The sequence below is a fragment of the Diceros bicornis genome, chromosome 4, assembly GCF_020826845.1.
Source record: "Diceros bicornis minor isolate mBicDic1 chromosome 4, mDicBic1.mat.cur, whole genome shotgun sequence".
Classification (NCBI taxonomy): domain Eukaryota; kingdom Metazoa; phylum Chordata; class Mammalia; order Perissodactyla; family Rhinocerotidae; genus Diceros; species Diceros bicornis.
This window is the reverse complement of record NC_080743.1, coordinates 45,717,432-45,735,665: the sequence shown is the minus strand read 5'-3', so window position 1 is coordinate 45,735,665 and position 18,234 is coordinate 45,717,432. Positions and strand designations below refer to the sequence as shown.

General features: G+C 41.1%; 1 protein-coding gene across 1 annotated transcript in view; it reads left to right on the top strand.

Annotated features, from left to right (window-relative positions):
- Nucleotides 1-1,932: 1,932 nt before the first annotated feature.
- LOC131404297 (monocarboxylate transporter 1) overlaps nucleotides 1,933-18,234 on the top strand; it is a 38,347-nt gene continuing 22,045 nt past the window's right edge. Inside the window, exon 1 of the mRNA XM_058538803.1 lies at nucleotides 1,933-2,006. The gene's annotated coding sequence lies outside the window, so the exon portion shown is untranslated. The remainder of the gene's footprint in view (nucleotides 2,007-18,234) is intronic.

Here is an 18,234-nt window from a genome sequence, read left to right as displayed (position 1 = left end):
AACCTACCACACTCTGCTCCTTTATAAGCCTTCTCCTGAGGTTTCCTAGGAAACCTTATTCTACTACTTACCACTGCATTCTATAGTTCAGGCCCTGATAAGTCCACATCTGAGCCAGTCCTATTTTGTCTTCCTAACTTGACTCTCCTACCATCTACCCTGAATGCTACTATGATCTTAAGAATCCTAAGCACTGTTGTTCTAGGTCCTGGCCACCCCAATGACCTGAAGTGCCTTCCTCCTCTGCATTTATCAAAGGTAAGAAGCAGTTACCAAGTACTCATAAGCAGTACTGGGCCACAGATCCCATACTGTCTTCTAATGTGTTGAATTGTTGCTGAAAACTGTTGTTGTGTGAAACAGGCAGAGTTGGTGAGAGGAAAGCACATGGGAGCTCTCAGAACCTGATCCTTCAATCCCCACTTGACCACAATCTCAGGTTTTTCATTTGCAAAACAGGCCAGGCCAATCTCACAGGGTAGTTACGAGGGGGGAGAGGGAAGGGCGGGGAGGGGGGAGGGAAGGGCAGGGTTGGGGCATGCAGCAAGTGCTTATCAAATGTTGGTTGATTTCTGCCTGACTCAATCTCCCCAAAGAACTTGTAAGCTCTTTGAAGGCAAGAGCCTTGACTCATACATCTTTGGTATTTCTCAGAAGTCCTGGACATTAGAGGCACTTCATGAGTATTTAATCTGATCACTTCAACAGCTACACTTCGGTATCTGGGCTTGCTCAAGAACCTACAATGGCTCTTATGACAAAATCAGGCTCTGGAGTCTGACTTCAATGTTGGTCACTTACCAGCTCCGTGACCTCTGGAAAACTACTTAATCTCTCTGAGCCTCAGGTCCCTTATTTGTAAAATGTTAACAGTAGTACCTACTTCATAGGGTTGTGAGGATAATTCAGATGAACTGCTAAATATATAATCAGCCCTTTAAAACAGTTAGCTATAATTATATCCTGTCCCAAACATTCAGTGTCCATAAAAATCTGGCTTCTCTGCATTCTCCTTTCTCCATGTTTCCGACACACCCTCCCCCTTGGGACCAGTCTCGCCTCCCTCTGACCTGCTTTCCCGACTTCTATGTTTAACACCCACCATTCATCAAATGCCACAGGCCAGGCTCTGTAGTAAGCAAGTTCCCTAAATTCTCGCATCAAAACCACCAAAAGCGCCTTTGAGGTCGGTTCTATTACTGTTGCCATTTTAGAGAACAGAAAACAGGCCCGGAGGGGTTGAGCGACTTCCCCGAGGTCACTGAACTCAAGCGGCGAGGCCACCGCCCAAGCTCTTAACCGCCGGCCTCTCAGCCTCTTCCCGGGTCCCAGATGCACCCGCGTCCATTCAAACCCTGCCCAGTCCCTCCACTTCCACTCGCTTCCCGGCTCCTCCGCGCGCCCATCGCCCCCCACACCTGAGTCAGGCCCCTGGGGGCACGCCCCATCCGTCCTTGGCGGCTTTTCCCTTTTCTCCGCCAGAAACTGAGGGTGAGACTGACGTCGGTGTCCGGGACGCGCCTAGGTCACCGCGAGCTCCCGGGACGGCGGGGCCGAGACGCACGTCCCGCAGAGGAGCGCTGCAGCTCGGGCCGCGCCGCATAGCGGGGGCGCCGCGCCCGGCTCTGCCCGGCAGCCGGTCACGTGGCGGGGAGGGGGCGCGGCGCGCGCGAGCGACGGAGCGACCGAGCGGGCGCGCACGCCTGAAATCGTGTGGAGGCGCGAGTCCCAGTTCGGGTGTATGTATAGGGGGGAGGGGGCGGCGGCCGGGAGAGCCGACTCCGCCTCCTTTGCGCATGCTCGGGCCCCAGCGGGTTATAAGGCAGACTCGCGGGCCCGGCCCGACCAAGTGCTGGTGAGCGGCTACGGAGTAGCCGGCCGCGTGGGTGCCGGAGCGAGCGAACGAGGCAGCGAGCGAAGGACGCGACCTGGACCTGGGGTCCCGCGGAACTCTAGCCGCGCGGCCGCGTCACGCACGCGCTCGGCGCCGTGAGCCGCGCATAACGGTTAGTTGGGTAACGGCCGGCGGCGGGGCTTGGCGCGGACCCCGCGGTGCCCGCGGTGCCCTCGCTGCCTCGGCGAGGTCGGAGGGAGCTTCGGGGAGCGGAGACCTTGGCCTCTGGGGGAGGGAGGCAGCCCGGCGGGGGCACGTTGGCGGCGGGCAGCCGCGTGGCCCCAGAGTCAAGCGTTGGTGAAGGAGACCTTGAAGCGCTGGGGACAGCGCCGCTCCCAGCCGAACTACGGCCCGGTGGTCAGGTGCCGGCCACCGGCCTGGCGATCGTGGTGCCGGTGACCTTGGGGAAGTCGCTTCCTCTGTAGTCTTCAGTAGGCTCCCCATGAGATGCTTTTGATCTGGAAAAGGGACAACGTGGGGCTGATTCACGTGGTGCCTCCTGGCGGCGTTCTGCTCCAAGGGAAGGGACTCGGGGCTGGAGTTATTTTGGACTCGTGGCATGCCCGCCCCAGCCTCCTCGGCCAGCCAATCCTTGTCCCACTGGTGACTTGCGATAGTGGTTTGAGGAGCTGCAGTCCCCGCGGCCAAGGCGTGACTGCAGGGTTCGAGTGGACTTTGCCGAGGGGACCGGGCACCTGGCAGACTCCCAGGACTGCTGCTGACGGGGGCCCTTTGTCATTCAACCTGTGGCTGCGGCACGGCTGCCGCAGTGCCCTCAGGTCTCAGGCGGCCCTGTTGGGAGGAATCTGAAGGATAGCGTTACACTTGGTCAGATGCACGCTGTGTGTTCCAAGTACATCGTTTTTCCCACGTGCATTTTAACATTTCATTTCTTTGTCTTGACTTATTTGGTGTGACAAACAGTTGCCAAAACTAGTTTGTGATTAATCTTAACCAGAAAACAAACGTTATTACTACTTTATCTGAGTTTCCAGTGTCTGCTTATAAACTAGGCTTCTACTGATAACAGTAAGATGTTTAGGAGCTACGTTATTCACCATAACTAGTTTTGAAATTGAAATTTATTTTCACAAATTATTCTGGTTTCGAAATAAAAGATGGACATGTCAGTGCCCTGAAAACATGTGGGATTAGTAACTCCTGGCATGTTATGATAGGGTGAACTCTGAAGTGTGTGAGAGTTTGGAAGAATGTGATAAGGAATTAGCCATTAATAAACAGTTTTGATGTGAGCTACCAGCCCAGTGAGGGGAAGCAGAGGCTGTATCTTTGGCTTTTTAGTTAGGCATTAAATAGTACCCCTAAATCCAAGTTTTATACCCTGGGGTACAACTTTGTCCTTCAATTGCCGTAGAAATGATAAAGAATTCAAGACATCTAACCCTTAAAACTAGTAGTGGATGTGTTATTTAAACAAAAGTTGAACATACTTCAATAGTTAATTCAGTGTTTGGATAGATGCTGTTCTTTCATAGGATTGCAGTGACTCTTTTTAAATATGCAGGTTAATGGTCTGGGGAGCATTTTGTGAGATTTTATAGCTGAATAGGTTTAAAGGTTTAGTAGTAAGCTTAACATAAGAGGCTATAACATACCTAAACAGATTAAAAAGGAAAAAAAAAAGATCATACCACCATAGGATGAAACCAACTTATTAGTGTTTCAATAGTTGACATATATTTTGACCTTTTAAATATTAATGCATATAGTATTAACTCTGGAAAAGATCTTAATGACAAGCTAGTCAGTTCCCTTATTTTACAAATTAGGAAACTGAGGTTGAAGAGGTTAGGTAACTTATCATCTTAGGTCTGAAAACTTGTTAATGATTGGGTGGGAATTATATGTGTCTTTTGACTCCCATTTAATCAGATTGGCACTCCTGAGCTTTGTCTAAAATTATAAATACGGATATAAATGATTTCCTGCTCGGGAAATCAAATCATTTGAACATAGATATTTTGAATAATAACTTTTCCCAACTTTTTGAGTCTTTCATTCCCCTGTGTTTTCATTTCACTTCGTAATATGCATTTCTGTGGAGATCTTAGGTCCCTGTAAATGCCTACATGGCCAATCTGTTTTTGTTGCAGGTGAGAACTAGGAAGATGGGACTTGGATATGAGAAAAACAGTCCAGAAAGTTGTGAATTTTTATGTATTCAGCAGTTTGTTATTGGCTACCGGGCACAATGAGAGACTTAGGATTCAGCAGTGAACAAGTTCCAGAACTATGCCTCCTGGAGTTTATAGTCTAACTGGAAAACAAATAAATATATAATTACCACAAGTTCTTTACAAACAAGTATAGAGTGTTATGATAGAGGAAGTACAGGTTCCTATGGGAACAAATACTTTATTGTGTAGGTGTGAGAAGATACCCAAGTTAGTGTAGAAGCAATCTGGGTAGGCCTCTCTGAGGAAATGCTATTTAACCTGAGACTTGAAGGATGAATAGGAGCTAGCTAGCTAGGCCAGGGAGTAATGATGGAACGAGCATGCCAGACATGAGTGCTGAAGCTACAAAGTACAGTACGAGGTGCACTGGAAAAACTGAAAGAATTTCACTGAAGTTAAAGCATAAAGAGGGAGCAGAGAGAATGGGGAGAGATGGAATTTGGAGAAGTAGACAGTATCAGATAATGGAAGGCCTTATAAGTCAATTTAAGGAATTAAGGAAGGGACTAGGTCAGAAAATTTAAGAAAGCACTCTTGTCTTGAAACTAATCAAAAGCAGTTTAAGGGTTTTAAATGGGGCTGCGGATAGCATGATCATATTTTGCATTTTAGGAATATCTCTCTGGCTATAATGTGGAGAACAGGTGGGAGGGAGGCTCAGAGTGTTGTGAGACCACAGTGACGGACAAGATGGACAGTAGTGGGAGGAACGAAGAGAGAGGGGAACAGACAGGATTCATTGGTGGACTAGATGTGGGGGACTGGGGAAGCCAGAGGACTTGAAGATATCTCCCAGGTTTCTAGTTTGAGCAAATATGAGTTTATGAGTTTATTAGGTGGTATTTGTCTCCATTTAACCAATTGTGACATTAAGGGGTTGGGTGCCTAGTCCAGGGCTGCTCAGCTTGTAAGGCTTGGAAACAAAACTGTAGTCCATTCCTGTCCTCTCTGTAGCTTTGTTGGTGTTATTGATAGTGATTTTTTTCTCATTTTTTTTCCCTTCTAAACAATTTATTCTGGAAAATTTCAAACAATTGAGAGCCACTACTGTTTCATCTATACCTCTACTTACCCCCCCCCCCACCCCCTACTGGATTATTGTGAAGCGAATCCTAGGTATATAATTATTTCATCTGTAAATATTTCAGTATATCTCTAAAAGATATGACTCTTAAAAAAATCATAACCACAATACCATTATCCCATCTTTAAAAATTAACATCACCAAATACCCAGGCAGTATTCAAATTTCCCTAAATTGTTTTGAAATAATTGGTTGGTTTAATTTGGAATCCAAACAAGGTCACGCATTGTGTTTGGTTGGTGTGTCTTTTAATCTACAGGTTCCCCTTTCTCTCTTATTTTCCTCATAATTAATTTGTTGAAGTAACCAGGTTATTTTTCCTACAGTTCCCCTCATTCTGGATTTTGTTGAATGTGTCCCTCTGGTATAATTTTAACATGTCCTAGTTTAACATGTCCTTCTAACTCCTGTATTTCCTGTAAATTGATAGCTAGAGTGAAGACTTTGAGCAAGCTTAGATCAATTCAGGTTTGATTTCTGAGAGTAGGGGTGGTATGGGGGAGAGGGCAAATATAATTCATAGGTGGTGGTGTGTATTTCCATCAGGAGGCATATGTTATTTGGTTGTCTCTCATTCTGCTATATTAACAGCCTAGTTCCATTATTTCATTAGTGGTTTGCAAATGACAATAATTTAACTGTGCCTTTAATTCTAACATTCCTTCTTTTCTTTTCTTTTCTTTTTTTTTTTTGTGAGGAAGATCAGCCCTGAGCTAACATCCATGTTTAATCCTCCTCTTTTTGCTGAGGAAGACCGGCTCTGAGCTAACATCTATTGCCAATCCTCCTCCTTTTTTTTTCCCCCCAAAGCCCCAGTAGATGATTGTATGTTATAGTTGCACATCCTTCTAGTTGCTGTATGTGGGTCGCGGCCTCAGCATGGCCGGAGAAGCGGTGTGTTGGTGCGCGCCCAGGATCTGAACCTGGGCCGCCAGTAGCAGAGCGCGCACGCACTTAACCGCTAAGCCACGGGGCCGGTCCTCTACCATTCCTTCTTAATTGATTAACTAGAATACCTCTATAAAGAGAAGTAGTTTGAATAGGAAGAACAAGTTAAATTAAAGTTTGTGTTTTTTAACACAATATCATATATGATTGAGACACTATCTTTTTGGAGAAATGTATTTAAATGTATCAAGATGTATCCTCATTCAAAGCCAGTAGTGTATTAAAATGTTTTTAGGACTTGATATTAACATTTAAAGTAGCTTTTAATATTTGTAATATTTAGAATTTCTGTTCTTAAACTGATAGGATTTCTTTCGGTCTTCTCTGTTCTTTCTCTCAAAGAGCTTATCTGTTCTCATTGCTTTGGGGGAATTTCTGGTAGAATCACTACCAAATCTAAATCTCTAGCTGTAACCAGATTACAGATTTTAAGTTCCTTGAGGACAGGGGTTGACTACCCTTATCAATGATCTGCTTTTCTAGTTATCTCTTGGACGTTTCAAACTTAATATGTTGCCTAAAACTCATTATATCTGCCTGTTCTCAACTTCCCTTCATCCCCCAAACCTAGGTTTTTCTTCTGACTACCATTCTAAAACATCTCTGAATCGTCTTAATACTTCTCTAGTGGGCCCCCTGCCCTACTAAATGCAGTTATGTGCCAAACCTTTCTCCTCTGTGTTATCTCTTATATCCATTCCTCTCCCCCTTTTTCATTCTTTTTTTTTTTGTGAGGAAGATCAGCCCTGAGCTAACATCTGTCACCAATTCTCCTCTTTTTGCTGAGGAAGATTGGCCCTGAGCTGACATCGTGCCCATCTTCCTCCACTTTATATGGGACGCCACCACAGCATGGCTTGACAAACGGTGCATCGGTGCGTGCCCGGCTCTGAACCCGGGCTGCCAGCAACGGAGCGCAAGTTCTTAACCGCTACACCATGGGGCCGGCCCCCCCTGTTTCATTCTTATTACCACTCCCTAGTTTAGGCTGCTGCCACGATTGGTAGAGTGGCCTTTTACCTTCTTTTACTGTCTATCGTTGCCATCCCCCTTCTCCAGTCTGTCCTACAGTGTGCTGCCGGTTCCAATTGTGTCATTTTGCTAACCAAAACTTTTTGTGGCTTTTTGGAACAGTGTGGATGGTGAGGCACAGCCCCCATCCTGTGCACGTCCCACTTTGGGTTCTCCACCCTGCCCCCCCCACCACTGCCACCACGTGCCAGAGACTGCTCAGCCTTGCACTGGCCTTTCGTTGTTGTCCATGTGTAGCATGTAGACGCAAGGACACGTGATCAAGCGCTACACATCAAGTCCAGTGTACATTGTCACCCCCATTCTCCGCTGCAGCCTGAAGAACGGAATTCTTGTCTCAAACATTGAGGCGAGAGCTTTGACATTCTAGAAACTTGGAGTGGGGGGGCTGAAATATTAGGCAATACACTGGATTTGAGAATTTCCTTGGGGCCATTACTAAGCTGAACATTGATGGTCTACTGTAGTCCATCGGATTATTCTTTTTTGATTGGGGGGGGTGAAGGATGACTAGTGTTAGAGCCTGAAACTGTGGAAATGCTGCTAAAATTTTATATTGACAAACATTTTCTCGGTACTTCATTGTGATTTTTCATTAACTGACCATATTAAATTTATAATAAAAAATGCCCCTCAAAAACAAATAAACAAACTTCTCATGGCTTTCTAGTGCCTACCAAATTTAGTATTTGTCTGGATAGATTTAAGTCTTCTACAATATATGGCTCCAAGTTACCTTTTTAAGTAGTATATGTTTTTCCCTTAATTTGCTCTGGCAAACTGAAATTTTTCTCCATGTCTTCTACCCTCTAATTTTTTTCTCTTTTGTTTTCTTTTTTTTTTGGTCATAGGATTCATTTTATAATGGGTCTATATGGCGGGAAGACTACTATAGGTGACATGTTTGAGCCCGTCTGTCATGCAGAGTAATGATTAAAACAGCAATAGCAATCTTATGGAAATGGTGATATCTCTTCTGGGGTCACAGTACACACTGACAGCATGAGTTCACATCCACCACGACAGTGAGACTAGCTGCAAGGGCTGAGCCGTTGAACAGTGTCGCTGACCTTTTATGCAGAAGCACTTGGCTCCAGCTCTGTTGGTTGTCCACGCTACCCTATTGCTAGTCACAACTCATAGTATTGTTGAATCCGATTTGATTACAGTGACTTAGCCTTTGTAGAAAGGAGATATTCCTCAAAATATACAGGCATTATAAACTGTATTTGATCATTGGTTGAAAAATATTTCTTCCCTGTGATTTTGTTCTTCCTATGCAAAGGAAGACGGTACTGCTCTGGTATGTTAAACTATTTTGGATATGGATAGGAACAGGGCTTTTGCAAGTTTCCTTATTGAGTTTTGAGAACCAAAGCTAAGTTTTTGCTTTATTAACTTTCTCTTCTGTTCTATCAGGATTTTTTAACCTGGGATCTGCAGATTGATCTCCATAGTGGATGGATTTAGGGAGTCTGTGAACTTGGTTGGGGGAAAAAATTACATCTTTGCATTAACCTCTAAGTAAAATTTAGAATTTATTTTAACTATGAATGTAGGCAACAAACCATAGTAGTATTAGCAGTATCTGTGACTTTATCACCAGTAGAAATCATATATTTTCATATCCTGATACAGTGGTTCCAGCTATCTTGAAATTGTTCAAACTCATCACTACTTCAAAATTATTGTGGTTACTAGACCTTAGACCAAAGAGCTTATCTAATTTGCTGTTTTTAAAAGCACATTATTATGTCCAATTAAAAATATTTTGACAATTATCCCTTTGTATTTTATTTTACGCATTTAAAAACATTATTCTGACAAGGACTCCTTAGGTTTTACCAAACTGCCAAAGGAATCAGTGGTACCAAAGAGCCTAAGGACCCTTGCTCCTAACTCCTGTACTTCTGTTCTGATGTGAGAGTGAAGTTAGCCAGAACCTGGAATGCAACATAGCACACAAATCGTGATGTCACAGGGTTATGTAATCATGTCACAGGTTGTGTACATTCTTTGGCTATTGACTTTTGTGTATTAAATCATCATACGTTCTGACCTCACGAATGAGAGGGAACAAAATGCTTGTGTGTATGCTAAGGGAGAATAAAATGATTTTCACAAATTCTGGCAGAATAATTTTCCTTTGTATTCAAGGAGTGTATGTTTCTATAACTTAAAATTACTGTTTCCAAAGGAGTTTTATTTTAAGTGCCATAAGTTAAATGGAACAGTGGATATCTTCATTAACTCGGAGGGTTTTCTTGCTCTCTTTGGGGGTGCTTCAGGAAAGGTGCTTGGAATTGCTTCAAATCTTGTCTTCAGCAGCTCGCTATATTAGATCTAGGCCTATATTATACTCTACTCGGGAAACCCCTAAACAGGTCAGTGAACCTCAGGTTTGAAATACCTGCTCTGTAGATTGGAAATACAGATCCTTACTTCTGTCTATTGTGGTTGTGTAATGATGTTGTTTGTATTTACTCTGTCACCTAGAAAACTACTTGAAGGAGCAGAGGGAAGAAGAGTGGTTTAACAATTACTATAGTTTCCAGGAAAATAAAACAGTCATTTGAAAATTGTATATTTCTAATAAAGGAATTGATAATTATCTTAATGACAACATAGTCTAAGATTTATATCGTCAGCAATTAAAAAGGCTATTTAAGGGGCCGGCCCAGTGGCGCAAGCGGTTGAGTGCACGCGCTCCACTTTGGCAGTCCGGGGTTCACAGGTTCGGATCCCGGGTGCCCACCGATGGACCGCTTGTTGAGCCATGCTGTGGTGGCGTCCCGTATAAAGTAGAGGAAGATGGGCACGGATGTTAGCTCAGGGCCACTCTTGCTCAGGAAAAAAAAAAGGGGAGGATTGGTAGTGGATGTTAGCTTAGGGCTAGTCCTCCTCACACACACACACACAAAAAGGCTATTTAAGTTTAACTGTAGTGTATTTTGAGGTAATAATGCTGACTTCTTTTTGATACATCTTTAGTGTCTATGAATATATTCTAAAAAAGCTTTGCAAATAAACATTTGAGAATGGTGGATAATGCTTTAATGCTAGACAAACAATACTCAATTTTAACACTCTTGTGGTTTGTCTATTACTAATAAAACAACAAAACAAAACTTAGTTCTTTATTTGAGATAATGAGGGTGAAAGGTAGCATAGTAATGAAGTTTAGACTCATTCAAGGGATATTTATTAAACAATTACTATGTACAAGAAATTACTAGAAAGTGATGAAATATATATTTAAAAATATGATTTGAAACTTTTAGAATGCAAATAAGGCTTTGAAATGAAATGTTAGTATATTACTGTGTTGTCTCTAGTCCTCAAAACTTAGGATATTTTTTATGTGGAACTAAGTATGGAGTTAATTATTTCTGTGAATGAATAGTTCAACTCAGCTTTTTTTGAGAAAATGAAAAGCTTTCTTTGTTGTTGATCTTGTAGTGAATTATAATCCACTTATTCTCCCCATTAGGCTTCAGAATACTGGAAGTGAAGTAGATTCTAGCAGAAATACCAGCTATCATGTTCAAATACTCATTTTTATTCAAAATAACATAAATTTCACAACCCTGACAACACATCTGTCTGTAATTTTAATCCAGCCACTACATTTCTTCTTCACATTCTGGAGCAAGGTAGGTCATATAGTGATAAATTGAAATGGCGCACTTAGATCTTGATGTGTTGAATATATTTTTGGATTGCTGTAGAAAACAGAACATATACAGGTATTCCAGAATATAACCTAGAATTCTGCCAGGCAAAACCTGCCATTGAAGGACATTCCCTTTCTTCACTACTACTCACATTCTTATGTTTTATAAAATGTGAAATGGGTCTATATTTGGGAACAGGACTTGGTCTTAACATGGACAATAGCTAGTTTTTCAGTCTGTGAGAAGCAAGCAAAAATGAAGCATTAAAGAAGGCAAAATCTACTGGTGTAGTAATAACTCAGAAAATGAGACTGATCAGGTAAGTTCTATGTGCCAGAAGTATTCCGTAATTTTTTTCTTTATTTAAAAAAAAACAAAAAACAAACTTTCCCACCTGTTTTTTTTTCTGTAGAGGTCCAGAAAGAGTAACATTATTGGAGGCTTTTTCCTGGTTTCATATTTTTCTCTACTTCTTAAAAACTGGAAAAATCAGATTTCTTGAAGTTCATCTAGTACTAACATTTGGTCATGGGGGAGGGGTTAGTTTTTTAAAAGTAGAAAGAATAGCCTCTGTTCTTTCTTTTCTTTTTTTTTTTTTTTTGTGAGGAAGATCAGCCCTGAGCCAACATCCATGCCAATCCTCCTCTTTTTGCTGAGGAAGACTGGCCTTGAGCTAACATCCGTGCCCATCTTCCCCCACTTTATGTGGGACACCGCCACAGCATGGCCTGACAAGCCGTGCGTCAGTGAGCGCCCGGGATCGCAACCGGGCCACCAGCAGCGGAGCATGCGCACTCGACTGCTACGCCACGGGCCCACCCCACCACAGTAGGTTTTTTTTTTTTTTTTTTTTGTGAGGAAGATCAGCCCTGAGCTAAATTCCATGCTACTCCTCCTCTTTTTGCTGAGGAAGACCAGCTCTGAGCTAACATCTATTACCAATCCTCCTCCTTTTTTTCCCCAAAGCCCCAGTAGATAGTTGTATGTCATAGTTGCACATCTTTCTAGTTGCTGTATGTGGGACGCCGCCTCAGCATATAGCGGGACAAGTGGTGCGTCAGTGCGCGCCCGAGATCCGAACCCAGGCCGCCAGTATTGGAGTGCGCGCACTTAACCGCTAAGCCACGGGGCTGGCCCAACACAATTTTTATAGAAGAAAAAAAGTAACAACCTAAGTATGCAACAATAGGTAATTTTTTAAAGTGTGATACCTCCATAGAGTAGAATACCACTATTCAAAGGTAATATTATAGAACTAGACACATCAAAAAATGTTTCTGGGGGCCTCCCGGTGCTGTAGCGGTTAAGTGCGCACGCTCCACTTCAGCAGCCCGGGGTCCGCCCGGATGCACACCGACACACGGCTTGTCAGGCCATGCTGTGGTGGCCTCCCATGTGAAGTAGAGGAAGATGGGCACAAATGTTAGCCCAGGGCCAGTCTCCCTCGGCAAAAAGAGGAGGCTTGGCATTGGATATTAGCTCAGGGCTAATCTTCCTCACCAAAAAAAAAATGTTTCTGATATGGAATGGAAAAAGCAGGCTATAAAACAGCATAAAATAAAACTGATGTTTATATTTATGCTTATGCACGACTATCCTAGAGGGAAGTTGAAGACAATTTACGTCAAAAGGTGAATAACTGGGCCGGCCCCATGGCTTAGCGGTTAAGTGAGCGCGCTCTGCTGCTGGCGGCCCGGGTTCGGATCCCGGGCGCGCACCGACGCACCGCTTCTCCAGCCATGCTGAGGCTGCGTCCCACATACAGCAACTAGAAGGATGTGCAACTATGACATACAACTATCTACTGGGGCTTTGGGGGAAAAAATAAATAAATAAAAATTAAAAAAAAAAGGTGAATAACTTACATGATGATGGTAGAAGACAGGTAAATTTTATTTTCTATTCACATATGTGTATCTTCTAATTTTTCTATTCACATATGTGTGTCTTCTAATTTTTCTATAATAAGCATGTATAACTTGTCATCTTTTAAAACTTCGCTACTTTGTGTTTTCTTTATTATAATGTAATATATGTTCATTGGGACAAGTCAAACAACGTAAACATGGAAAGAGAGGATATTATCTCCCCCTCCCAACTTCCACACAATGTAAAGTTTTATGTATACTTATTAGAACATATTCATTTAGGGCTGGCCCCGTGGCTTAGCGGTTGAGTGTGCACGCTCCGCTACTGGTGGCTCGGTTCGGATCCCGGGCACGCACTGAGGCGCGCTTCTCCGGCCATGCTGAGGCCGCGTCCCACATACAGCAACTAGAAGGATGTCCAGCTGTGACATACAACTGTCTACTGGGGCTTTTGGGGAAAAAATAAATAAATAAAATTATTTAAAAAAAAGAACATATTCATTTAGTTTACTTAATTTGTTTACCTGTTTATTTTCTTTCTTCCCCTGGAATCTAAGCTCCATGAGAGCAGGGACCATGTCTGTCTTGTTTACTACTTTCACACTAGGCACTCAAATTTTGTTGAATGAATGGCAAAACAGTTTGGTGTGTGTCCTGATATAATTTTTAAAAATAATTATACAGTCCTACGATGTGTAATTTTTTAATCTTAATTGCAAAAACACTTGAATGAAATTTGATGGTTTAGGATATTGACAATTGATCCTCCTTGGGTCTCATGGCCCTAAAATCCTGCTTTTGTATGAATCTTTATTAGTTAACAAAGTTATACCCCTTTCTTATTGCACTAATAAAAACTAACCCTTGTTCTTTGGACTGTACAGTTCACAAAGAAAGTTACACCACAGTTTGTGCTTGGATAGTAGAAAGGAAGAGTGAAATAGCCAAGGAATGCAGTGTGGCACTTAGGAAGTTGTTATAGACAATAGTAGAGAATTAATCTGCTACTATAAGACTATTACTTTTTACCTTGGATGGTGTATTTAATAGCTAATGGGCTTACTCTTTTTTTTGAAGTCATAACTCACTAGGAGCAAAGTTATAGTTGCTAGTTTCTTGAAACCTTTTCATAATAAGCATGTTAACAACTATTTCACAATTTTTCCTGTAATCTTAACTTTCAAGTTGAATTATTAAAGGGAGAAATATTTTCATTGGAGTTTGTTTATGTTTATAGTTTGCAAATCAGACTTAAAATTAAGAAGTTTCTTTTTTCCTTATTTTGAAAACTCTTGTTCTCAATTAAAAATGCATATTAATTAATATATACCAATATTATCTATTCTATAAGTTTACAAATAGATTACTTCCTTTTGAAAGAAATTGCACTGGTGTGGGGAGAAGAGATAAACGAAATATTAAAATTAACCCTCAACAGGGAAATCAGAACCCAAATTGGGAGTTCCTACGTGTTACTGGGACCATATTTCTCCCCCTTCCCCCTTGTATAAAATCATGCTTATTTGGATGAATAGATATCAAAAGTCATTGTCCTATAAGAATAATTAAGAGTGTTTGTTACAGATTTAGGTTATTAAATATGGCTGAGATTGACAAGAGGATTAAATAAGTATATATATATATATACACACACACACACTCATATGTACATATATATGTATATTCACTACCTTTAAGTTTGCATTAGTTTTCCTATTTGCAAATATGATCAGCTTCATCAGTTCTCTATACTACTTATAAAACTTTAATCCTCATTTCTAAAACAGCTCCAAGAAAATTAGGATTGACATTTGTAAAATTGGGGTCACTATAGCAGCATCATAGGGCTATTGTAGAGTATTATACAAAGTTAAATTAATTGGAATTATGCATCAACATAGGCCCAGTCAAGCAGAAATACAAACAAAAATTGATTCTTAATATTAAGTCTTGGACATTCTGTATTGTCTTAGGGAATTTAGTTGCAGTTGCAAATAGCCAGAATTTCCCATGTTTGTCATTCATTGAAATAGCTTGCCTGACTTTGTTCAAAGTACAGCAAAAGTAGCTCTAATTGTTGCTATATTGATATAAAAGGTGATATTTTGATTGCCAGGAAGCCCTGTAGGAAAACTTAAATAAAACCCGTTTCATTAAACAAGCCAGGAATATGTGTGATGCATGTCACTTGCTAGTGGCACTAAATTCCTTTCTCTGGAAATCTTTTTCAGTGCTTATATCCACATGTTTCCATGTTCTTGGTAAATTTGTGTTTTCTGCCTTTTCAAAAAATTTCAGCCTTGAGGCTTTGCTCATTTAAGCAAAAGGCAGCTGACTAATATTTAGCGAAGATTCTTCATAGAAAGCTATCATTTACGAGGTAGAAAATTGTCATACTTGAACAATCTAGATGTGAGACAGCAGCGGACAGAGAGGTGGCAGAAAGGCTGGAAATTAAGGAGTGTTAGTTGTTTATGTTGGGGAAACTCTCCACCCTCAACCTCTGACACTGCCTTCTGCCTTATTTTAGGTGGTGACAGGCCCTGAGATGTAACAAACACCCCCCATTTCATCACATGTCCTTTGGCGTATGATAAATTTACATGAGACAGAGCAACCCTTTTCTAGATCACAGTAGAAATGAGGACAGTTACAAATGTTAGATTTCATCCGTTTCGTGGTGGTGTGGGCTCCTGATTAGTATGTGTTATGAGCTTTCTTGTTGGGAATAACTTTGAACGAATTCCTGGTTTGGGTAGAAAATACTCTTTGGGTATACATATGGTATTCAGGACTACAAGAAAATGTGAGGACTATAGGAAATACCTTATAAGCCAAAGAACTCTTAAAGGAAAGATTATTATTTTGTTCTATAATAGAATTATTGCATGTTCATTTTCTTTTTAACCGACTAAAAATAGCAAAAACTGACATCCTTGATTAAAATTATTTCAATAAGAGGTTAAGGGGCCGGCCCCTGGCTTGGCGGTTAATTAAGTGCATGCTCTCCGCTACTGGCGACCCGGGTTCGGATCCCCGGCGCGCACCGACGCACCACTTCTCCGGCCATGCTGAGGCCGCCTCCCACATACAGCAACTATAAGGATGTGCAACTATGGCATACAACTATCTACTGGGGCTTTGGGGGAAAAAAAAAAAAGGAGGAGGATTGGCAATAGATGTTAGCTCAGAGCCGGTCTTCCTCAGCAAAAAGAGGAGGATTAGCATGGATGTTAGCTCAGGGCTGATCTTCCTCACAAAAAAATAGATAAATAACTGTGTTAAAAAAAAAAAAAAGAGGTTAATAAATAATTACTTTTTTTTTTTTTTTTTTTTTTGCTGAGGAAGATTTGCCCTGGGCTAACATCCCTTGCCAATCCACCTCTTTTTTTTTCCTTGAGGAAGAATTGCCCTGAGCTAACATCTGTGCCAGTCTTCCTCTATTTTGTATGTGGGACACAGCCATAGCCTAGCTGGTGGTGAGTGGAGTAGGTCTGTGCCCGGGGTCTGAACCCGCGAACCCGCATCACCGAAGTGGAGCATGTGGAACTTTAACCACTTGGCCACGGGGCTGGGCCCAAAATAATTACAATTTTTATCAAAGTATAAAATACGTATATAGTATTAGACTTATGACTTAAAGTGAAAAATAGTAGTCCATTCTGCACCGTCTCCTATGACCCTTTCCCATATACATATGCATCAGCTTTTTTCTGTAATTAATAAATCCAAGTTATACATCATTATTTACTGTAGCACTTAAAAACATTGCCTAACCCACAGAGATTCTGATTCAATTAAATGCACCAAGATGATGTACAATCTGAATGAATCAGTAGGTATCAATTTAGTCACTTTTGTGATCAAATAGAGTTAATGGTTTAAAACAACAACCGTTCTCAGTGTGGTTTATGGACCCCTCAGGGACCTGAAGACTCAGGGTTAGAGTCCTTAGATTCCACATTGTAACTAATCGTTAAGAAACTATCACTTACTGAGTTTTAATGCAGTGTTAAAGAAGAATATCCACAATTATATGAAAAAGCTATTAGAATACTCCCTTTTCCAACTGCGTATCTGCTTAAGGTTGCTTTAGACCAAAAACTTTGAGATCTGTTGTCTTAAAAAAGAAATAGACGTCATATTTATTGGTAGGATGGTGTGACCATGTAAATCATAAAAAATCTGGAAAGTATTAAGTAACTAAAAGATTGGTATTTTTAGGGATTGTAAATATGAGCTAAATAAAAAAAGGTCTAGAATCAATTTTCACATATTCTGAAGGATAGATCCAAAATCCTTCGAGCATTCTGTTTAGCAAATTGTTAATTTCTCTTCAAGGATAGCATATCTAACTTCTTGTAATGTGGATTGGATTTACCCTGAATGATAAGGGAGACACAAACAGTTGGAAGTTTGCAGAGCCAGGTTTACATTTTTTTAGGTTCTTTATATGCAGTTTGATCAAAATCATGCATTTCATAACTGCTGGGTGTTTGGCTAGCCAGCTACAGTAGTTATATTTCTTTCACTGGTGCTTTCTGTTTGGTTTTATTACTGTTTTGTTTTTCTTCACTCTGTTCAGTTTTAAAATGGAAAAGAAGGCAAAAGAAGGTAAGATTTCCTAGACTCTGGGATTTACCTTGAGGCAGGTGGTTCTATAAGCCATGAAGCTGGACAAGGGCCAGTTATAAAGAGCAGTAGATTAGCTACCTCAGCAGTAATGGCTTCAGTAAATCAGCCTTTCTGGATTTGAATGTTTCCATGTGAATTTGAAACGTAAAACTGGTCTACACTTAGTAACAAATTCTTTTAAGATTATCGATTTTAGATATTTTCTGCCTCTTTTAAGTTCACAAAATGGCCATTATCATTTTAGCAAATGGCAGTGGCTTTGTTTTAAATGTTGATGGAGAAAGTGTAGAGAACATAATGAGTACTATTTCCAAGCGCTTTTGTAACCCTTGTAACCCTTCTCTTTTGGAGTGAGGACAGAGCATGGGGGGTATAGAGCACAATTTTGACTTTCCAGATTAGTTTACTTGCACAATTCCTAAGAGTTATGAGAAAAGGAGAGAAATCAGAACATCTGGATGGTAATTCTTGTCACCACCATCATCGCCCAGAAAAGTTAGGGTTATTGTTTCCCACTGCAGATTGATGAAGAACTTTCTCATCACCCTATCACTTTTTTTTAATCTCTCTCTCACTTTCAGGCAACTACTAGAGGGTCATAAAATAATAGCTAAGCTAGTAGGAAGACTACTGTGCACATTGTAAGGATTAAAATCTTCAACTTGAATCTCTTTTAGCCTCTTGCTTGGCTGGAGTATTCCTTCTTCTCAATGGGGCTCTGAATACTGTGCAAGGGGGCCTGCTCTCATAATTTACTTTTTGAATGAACCCTTTTGTTTATAGCTGAGATTTGGTCAGTTTAAAATAAAATAATATGTGTAGATAATGACATTATACACTCTTTTTCTATTATGTACCAACAGAATTTTTAAGTTAATAAGGACAGCCATTTGTCAGATGG